Source organism: Montipora capricornis, chromosome 1, assembly GCF_036669925.1.
Source record: "Montipora capricornis isolate CH-2021 chromosome 1, ASM3666992v2, whole genome shotgun sequence".
Taxonomy (NCBI): domain Eukaryota; kingdom Metazoa; phylum Cnidaria; class Anthozoa; order Scleractinia; family Acroporidae; genus Montipora; species Montipora capricornis.
Window position 1 is genome coordinate 22,980,933 of NC_090883.1, and position 7,500 is coordinate 22,988,432.

The window sequence follows — 7,500 nt, forward strand, 5'->3', positions numbered from 1 at the left end:
CCCCCCCCCATCCCCCTCCCCTACATGTGGTCCGTATATCCGAAAACTTCACGTTAGTCAAGCTGTATTTGAAAATAAGAAAAGCTCTGAAACTGAACTACTCATTGCTAAAGTAAAACCACCTGATACACGCTGTACCACTTGAAGGTCGGTCGGTTACAGAAGTTCGCTAAATACAGGAAAAATAGACTAATAACGAATCAATTGCCCACAGTCGGTCGTGACGTGAAACCTCATCAGCGCTACGCATTCATTGACCGAATAAGGGAAGGACAGTCAAAACGATATGTCCGAAGGAAACCGGTGAGTTTCGGCATTTCGAGTGTTATAAGATTATAAATGCCGATACTTGGTAAATTAAGCTCGTAAAACTTGAATCCCTTTCGCAATAGACCTCTCTTAGCTTGTATGTTTTGTTTTCCCCCATTTCAGACGACGTGATGTTCTCAAGGGAAGTTTCCTTTTGTTTTTTTCATAAGTTATGCGTACATATTCACGTTCATAGGACCACATTTGAAAAAAGTTTTCCCTAGAGTAACATCACCGGTCTGTAAAGGGAAAACCAAAATGTGCTTTGCTACAGAGCTTTATTGCTACTACCAGTCAAGAGAAATAAGGGAGAGAGACGGTTTTCTCTTGCATCAGTCTATTCTCCCGGATGGAACCCTCTTGATAACGAATTCTCGGCTGGATTTTTTCAAAACAACATTGCCATGAGTCAAGACTCAAAGCACTCTACTATCACTTTCCACAATGGATTTCGCGGCTGGATGAGTTTGATCGTCGGCCTTGTTTCCGTGGGAAATCGCGATTTTGATTTTCTTGAAAATACTTTCTTGTTCATGCCCCTTTAACCTGAGTAAGATTTATTAGGCGGAACTTAAAAGTTAAGCGTGCTGCTGAAACGAGAGAACACGAAGAGTCGCTTCATGCAGGAATACTGCTGACGTGGTCTGCGTACAAGGAAAATGAATATTGAGGGGCACTTTCACGTGGTTTCAAAGCTAAAAATGTACCCTACGTGCCAGAGTTGGCTTCTATCGAGCAAACTCTTGATCAAATAGCTTTGTTCTGCTGTCACTGTCCACCATTTCAATATGTTTTTGGAGACGTTGGCTACGTGTTATGTTTTTTTTTTGGGTTTGTTTTTTTTTGTTTTTTTTTTTTTTTTTTTTTTTTTTTTTGGGGTTTTTTTTTTTTGCTTTTTTTTGTTTTTCAGGTGAAAAGCCGATAAACCTTCATGTGATATTAATCGTATTGTCACACGACTTGCCACCCTGAATGGCGTCAACCGTCTTGAATATCACTTACATCCTCAGCTGCTATTTGGGTGCAGTTACCTTGTCTATTTTAGTGAAGGGAAAACGTGGTATTCTTTTTTCATTCCATTTTGGTTTCGACTAAAGCTCTCTTGAAACTGCTTATGTAGCCAAAATGTGTTTTCTTGTTTTTTTTCTGCTTGTTTTTTTTTTTTTTTTTCATTGTCTTTTCTTTAAGAAAAAGTTCCGTAAAAGTGAGTCTTGATGCAAACTTAGGAAACGAAAATACACCGTTCGAGTGTCAACAACGTCAAAGAGTACTAGTTGCCATGAATATTTAGTGCATAGAAATTGAATTTTCGATTCCCTTACTTGGAATATAATATTCACCTTTCGAAATTTAAAACTGCCATCGGGCCACCTTATTTTTGAAATTAAAAATGTTAGGTTAACGGATTTGTCCCTGCAAATTTATCGGAGTTATTTAGAATATTAAATGTCTTTGTGTAGTATACCTATTTGGAATGATGTACCGAACATTATGAACATAAAAATTAATGCCCGTGGTAAAAGGGAAATGCCATTGTGGCAAGTCGAACTGCGGTTTACAACGCAAAAAGCCTGTAATCCATTCATTTTAAAAACTATTGACGGACGGTTTTTCGCTGAACGTCCGAGTTTTCTATTTTTTGAGGACGGCCATGTAAGTAAAGCGTGAAGACGAAGGGTCTGGCTACTGATGAGGGAATGTCGCCTTTTTCACGACTAGCATTACATACGTAACATTTCATCCGTGCCAAAAGACCGTTGCGGCGACTGAGACATTTCGGTACGGCCAAGCATGTCAGACATCGTGATCGAAGACCCGCTAGCATGCAACGAGAGTCTCCTTATTCTAATAACGGACGAAAAATGCGTTTGTTAAAACAACATCAAAAATAAGTGAGAGGAATTATACGAGGAATTCTCTTGGCAAAGATCAGATTTACAACATTACCACCTTCGTGAAATGTGACGGAGGGAGGCTACAATCCTGAACAAAATTGTTGAGACACTTTTTACTTTCTTGTTCATATCTCAGAGCAATCATTTCCATGAAGTACATCTTCAGGTTGAGGGATAGCTGGGGTTATTTCCGCTTCTTCATAAATAACACTGTCTAGGCCTCCCCCTTAAAGGGTGGGGCAGGGGAGCCAGGAATTTGTTGTAATTGGAGTCCAAAAGGGCGAAGTTTCAGAATAGCCTCAACCATAAGACAGGCACGAGAAAAACTTTCGCTCCTCGAATCCAGTATTTGCGAGGCCCTCTTCTCCTCGTGAACGACTAACTAGGGCCGTACCCCCCTTTTTTTTTTGTTTACCGCGTAATGCGTTTCCCGATATTGGGTCGGTGGGTCGGATTGAAAAAAAAAAAAACCTTAAAAAAATCATAAGCATTCTCGGAAACGGAAGGCCTGATACCCCGGCATCATAGCTGTGGAGCCAGGAAAACAATAAGACGTGAACCCAAAAGCCATATGGCGTACGAAGTTGGCGGATGTTTTGGCAAAATTAAGACAGTGTGGGAAAAAGGATCAACCACCGACCTCCATGTTCGACATAAAATGGCTTAAAAACGCCGTTAACTATTTTTTTTTAAATAAGGCACAGACCAGTTTTTTTAGAGGCCCAGTTTTCCGAAGTTTTCTTTTTGACTAGTACTTAGCCTCCACTTGGTCGATCCAAGATGGAGGCCTCTATGGGTCACTAGACAAACTGCAAGTAGCCAAAAAATAACCGTATTTTTCATGCATTTTGTTTTTTTTTTTTTTTTTTCTTTTGAAACATTTAATTATCTTACGTATCTTATTGTCTTTGTAAGCTACCGCTGCTTATATTCACCTGCCTTGAAGTCTATTTTTCCATAGATTATAAGATTTTTTTGGGTAAAATTGCTTTCAGAGTCGAATCAGTGATAATGTGGAAGACAAAGAGATGTCAGAAATTGGGATCTTTGTATTATGTCTCATCCAAGCCTGTAAAAAGCTCAAAAGAAAAAAAGCCCACCGTCCGATGTCGGAAAACCCACATCTTATTTCCAATAAACTTCGTAAATTGGTAGAAAGTGATGAAAATAGGTGTTGTGGGTGAGGGACATACAATTGGTGTACTTCATGTATCTCCACAATTGAAGGGGACAGAAATCTTGGCTGAATTGTCTCAGATTATGCAAGACTTCAAACTGTTGGCAAAAATATCTGGGGGAGACCTGATTGCTATTAACTTCACTTGTAGGTCTATGCAACTCAGAAACAATTATAGCACGACAAGCACTCTAATGTTTTCATTTGCTCGAATTGGAGTTTAAACCAGTCAGAGAGTGAGTAAAAATCTAGAGCTTGTTAGCATCATGTCAAAAAAAAAAAGAATTTTTTTCGGTTTTGTATGCCTAAGAAAGCGATTAGAAAAAAATGGCTCCCAATCAGGCTTGCAAAGCATCATGGACCTTCATTTGTTTACTGAAAATAAATATAAAATGTGGCATCAACGCTGCTTGACTTATTTTTCTTGCGTGTGAGTAGTTTTGACGAGCTTTCAATAATACTTTTGCTTGAAACCACATTTTCCCTAATATGCCTGGTAGCCAGGCAATGTCTATTTTGGTTATATTTAATTATTTGCTGCACCAGCAAAGGAAAAAAAGATTCAGTTGGGCACCGGTCCTAAAAAATGTTTAGTATACTCTAAAGCAGCTGTGTACCAAATTTGGTGCTTTTGTCCGCTCTGTATAGATCCGGTCAATTTTCTGCACTTAGCCACCCGACTATTATAGAAATTCACGTATTTGGTGTATTTCTACGATTTACCAGAGCATATCAAAGTAAACATGCGCTCTTACCTGTTGTAGATGCAGTTGTTGTAGCTGTACAAAAAGTTGAAATTGCATGAAACAAAAAGGGCAGTAAAGTAGCAAATTCTTTACAAAGGGAACTCAGTTGAAAGCGAAAAAAAGATGTAGATGGACCACTTACCAAGAAATCATCTATGTTCGACAGACTCGACCCAGGAGATAAAATGCTCAAAGAAAGTAGCGATCGAGTGATGACTGCGACCATCGACCAAGTGCGAAATGCCGAAACCGTTAATGCTAAGTTAGAATCAAGCGCAACATAAAAGAAATGATCTGTTTTATCTCTAAAAGTGTCAGCAGAACAAATGAACGAAATATTTCAATTTCTTTTGAGCTGGCAATTTTTTAATCATTAACCCACCGTTTACAATTTGCACACGCCTTCTTCATCACGCAAGCGCCAGCCAAAAAGGCAGGCAACAAATTATTACCCAAAAAAATTGTAAAAACAAACGAGAAATCAGAGAGGAAGCGGTAATTGTTGTTTCCAGCCAGGAACAACATTTAAACAAAAATCACAGCCAGAAAAGCGTGTGAAGTAAATTTCTATCCAGGATTTTAGTTTCCCAATCAAGTTCCCAGCTAGCAGAATTTCAGCCTGAGGAGCGGTTAATCTGAGGAGCGGCTCCGTTGAGTACTTCTGGTTAATGGACTCTTGGTGGCCGGGTATTTTACAGTGAAATTTAGCCAAATGGAGAAACCTGTATTCTACTAAGTCTCGAAAATGCAAAGTTCTTCTGGTAACTCAAGTAGGAATAAGACACCAAAGTTCTGACTCTTAAGTATCAATCGATGCCAACTGGCTTTGTTTCAAGCATGTTCAGAATTTACCAACGGGTGTTCCTAATCTGTTCATCGACAGCGCAAAAATAACCGATAATCAGACCTGATAAAATCCATTGTCTTTGGTAAGGGCTAATCCTCCGCAAATGCCCTTATAATGCATTAGATTGGAATGCCTGTAGAGGATCCTGTTTTCTTGATTTGTCGGACAGATATCAATATAGCCTCTTCAGCTTAAATTTCCTAGCTATTTAACAAACGCCAGTGACTGATTTAAATCATTTATTCATTCATTCATTCATTCATTCAAGATATCATCAGTCAAATATTTGACAGCAAGATAAACTTGTGCGGGGGGGCTACCCCTCTCAGATTTACACCTACAACTATGTCTGTGCTTTTGCTTTCATGTCCAAATTGAGCACTGTACTAGGTTGAGTCATTGCCGCAAGCAATTGCGCATAATCACTGCTTCGCTAGTTTGAGCACTCTGGCATGGCTTAGGTGTTCCACATGTGAGGGACATTTGGGGTGGCTTTATTTCTAGACATCAGCACTGCACTGATGACGCCCAGAAGGCCGAAAAAGTACTGTCTGCAGTTAGATAATATATATAGTGTGAAACTTTATTTTCGTAAATCAGTGCTCAATACATAGAAGTAGAGCGACCCGAACTATCAACACTAAACAAACGTAGTGAACTCGTGTCTTCTTGTCGCCACAGAAACAAAGCCCTCCTACGCAACAACTAAACTGTCAATTTCGCGCTGTATAAATTAGACAAATTATATTGTATATAAGCGATGGCAAAGTTTATCCTCATTAAATCCCCTGATGAGTGGGCGACCACGAAACAGGCTTGTATGGATGAACTTGTAGTTTATTTGTGAGTTTTTGGTTTTGGGTACTTTTTCTCCACCAACAACTTATTATGTAGAAGGAAAACGAGAAGAAAATTTCACGTTTACGGCAAACACGAATAGAGAGATTAAGAAATCACGTTTACGGCAAACGGTAAACGTCGAACTTAAATTTGCGTTTTGCCAAAAATGTAAGAAACTCGTTTGATAAGAGCTCATTTCTTGCGTGTTAGAGAGACGAGTTAGAATGACGTAATTTGCATGCTTTTATGACAAGCAGCAGCCCACCGTTTCGCGTTTGCCGTTCCACATAAACGCCATGCTTGATCTCTCTAATACTTAGAAAAGGCAAGCGGCAGCCGGTAAACGTACAAAATGGCGGGAAAATCATGGTCAGCTGGTCACTTTTGCCATTCGCGTTTCACGTAAACGGGATGCTTAATCCGGATCTTATGTCCAAAAGGGCGAAACGTCAGAAAAGTCTCAACAATTTTTGTAGACTACGAGCAGCAGTCCCTCTTTCGCCGCTTAGTTGGTCGAGTGCGAGGATCGAGAAAACAGGCACGACAAAAAATGGCCGCTCCTCCTCGAGTCCACATTTTGCGAGGCCATTTTTTCTCGTCCCTACCTCTTCTCTTTGCGTTCGTCTAACTAAGCGGTAAAAGAAGGACAGAGACTCGAAGTCTAATTGCATTGCGGTGCGTGCACAAACTGTGACGTGCTACGTTATCAATTTAAATCCGGAAAATCCTTTTCTGCTGACTTTCAGCCAGCGGAATAGATAACACTGTCAAGGCATAGAGCCTCCAAGTTGACAATTTATACTGCTACTTACCATTGTATCAGCCAAATCGTTCCTTTAGCCACTAAAAACAAGTCAGTGATATTAGGTAAATCGAAGAGAGAGATTGGGATTGCTCACAGTCCATTAGCACTCGTTTGAAAACGTGGATTCAGATATACACTGTAGCGACAACCTAGTACGTAGCCAGGGTCTCTCTCTTTACAAGAAGACTCAAACAAAGAGGTTAGAAAAACGACTTTATCTGTATGAAAACATTAGTCATTAATTAGTCCGCCGGCTAAGATTCGTACAAAAAGAGAACGTTCAGCTCTTCCGACTACTGTTTTCCAGGCCCCTGTTGATCAAAAGGTGTATAACGCTAGCCACCGGATAAATCACTATCCACTGGATAGTGCAATTGGTTTCGCTATGACTTATCCACCCGATAGTGGTTTATCCGGTGGATGGCGCTGTCAATCGTTTGAATAACTGGGGCCAGAATGTTAGTTTAGATTTTTATAAATGACCTCTATTTATTTTCGGAAATTAAAAGAGTAACTGGAGAATACCCGGCCACTATTGTGTTCTCGTAGCGGCATCGTCTAAAGAACGAGGCATATAACAATACAGGCCATTCAGTACTAATAAGTGGCCGCAAAGGTAATGGACTCTTGGTGGCCGGGTATTCTACAGTGAGGTTTAGCTAAATGGAGTAAACGAAGTTTCTTCTGAAAACTCAACTAGGAATAAAACACGAAAGCTCTGACTCTTACGTTTTGACGCCAACTGGCTTTGTTTCAACGGGTGTTTCTAATCTGTTAATTAATCGACAACGAAAAAATAACCGTTAATCACACCTGATATAATCCATTGTCTTTGTACGGGCTAATCCTCCGCAATGCCTTTATAACTCATTAGATTGGAA

At 39.9% G+C, this 7,500-nt stretch overlaps 1 protein-coding gene across 1 annotated transcript in view; it reads right to left on the minus strand.

Annotated features, from left to right (window-relative positions):
- Positions 1-7,500, minus strand: part of LOC138028521 (semaphorin-5A-like) — a 530,961-nt gene that overhangs the window by 81,025 nt on the left and 442,436 nt on the right. The gene's annotated exons all lie outside the window — the stretch shown is intronic.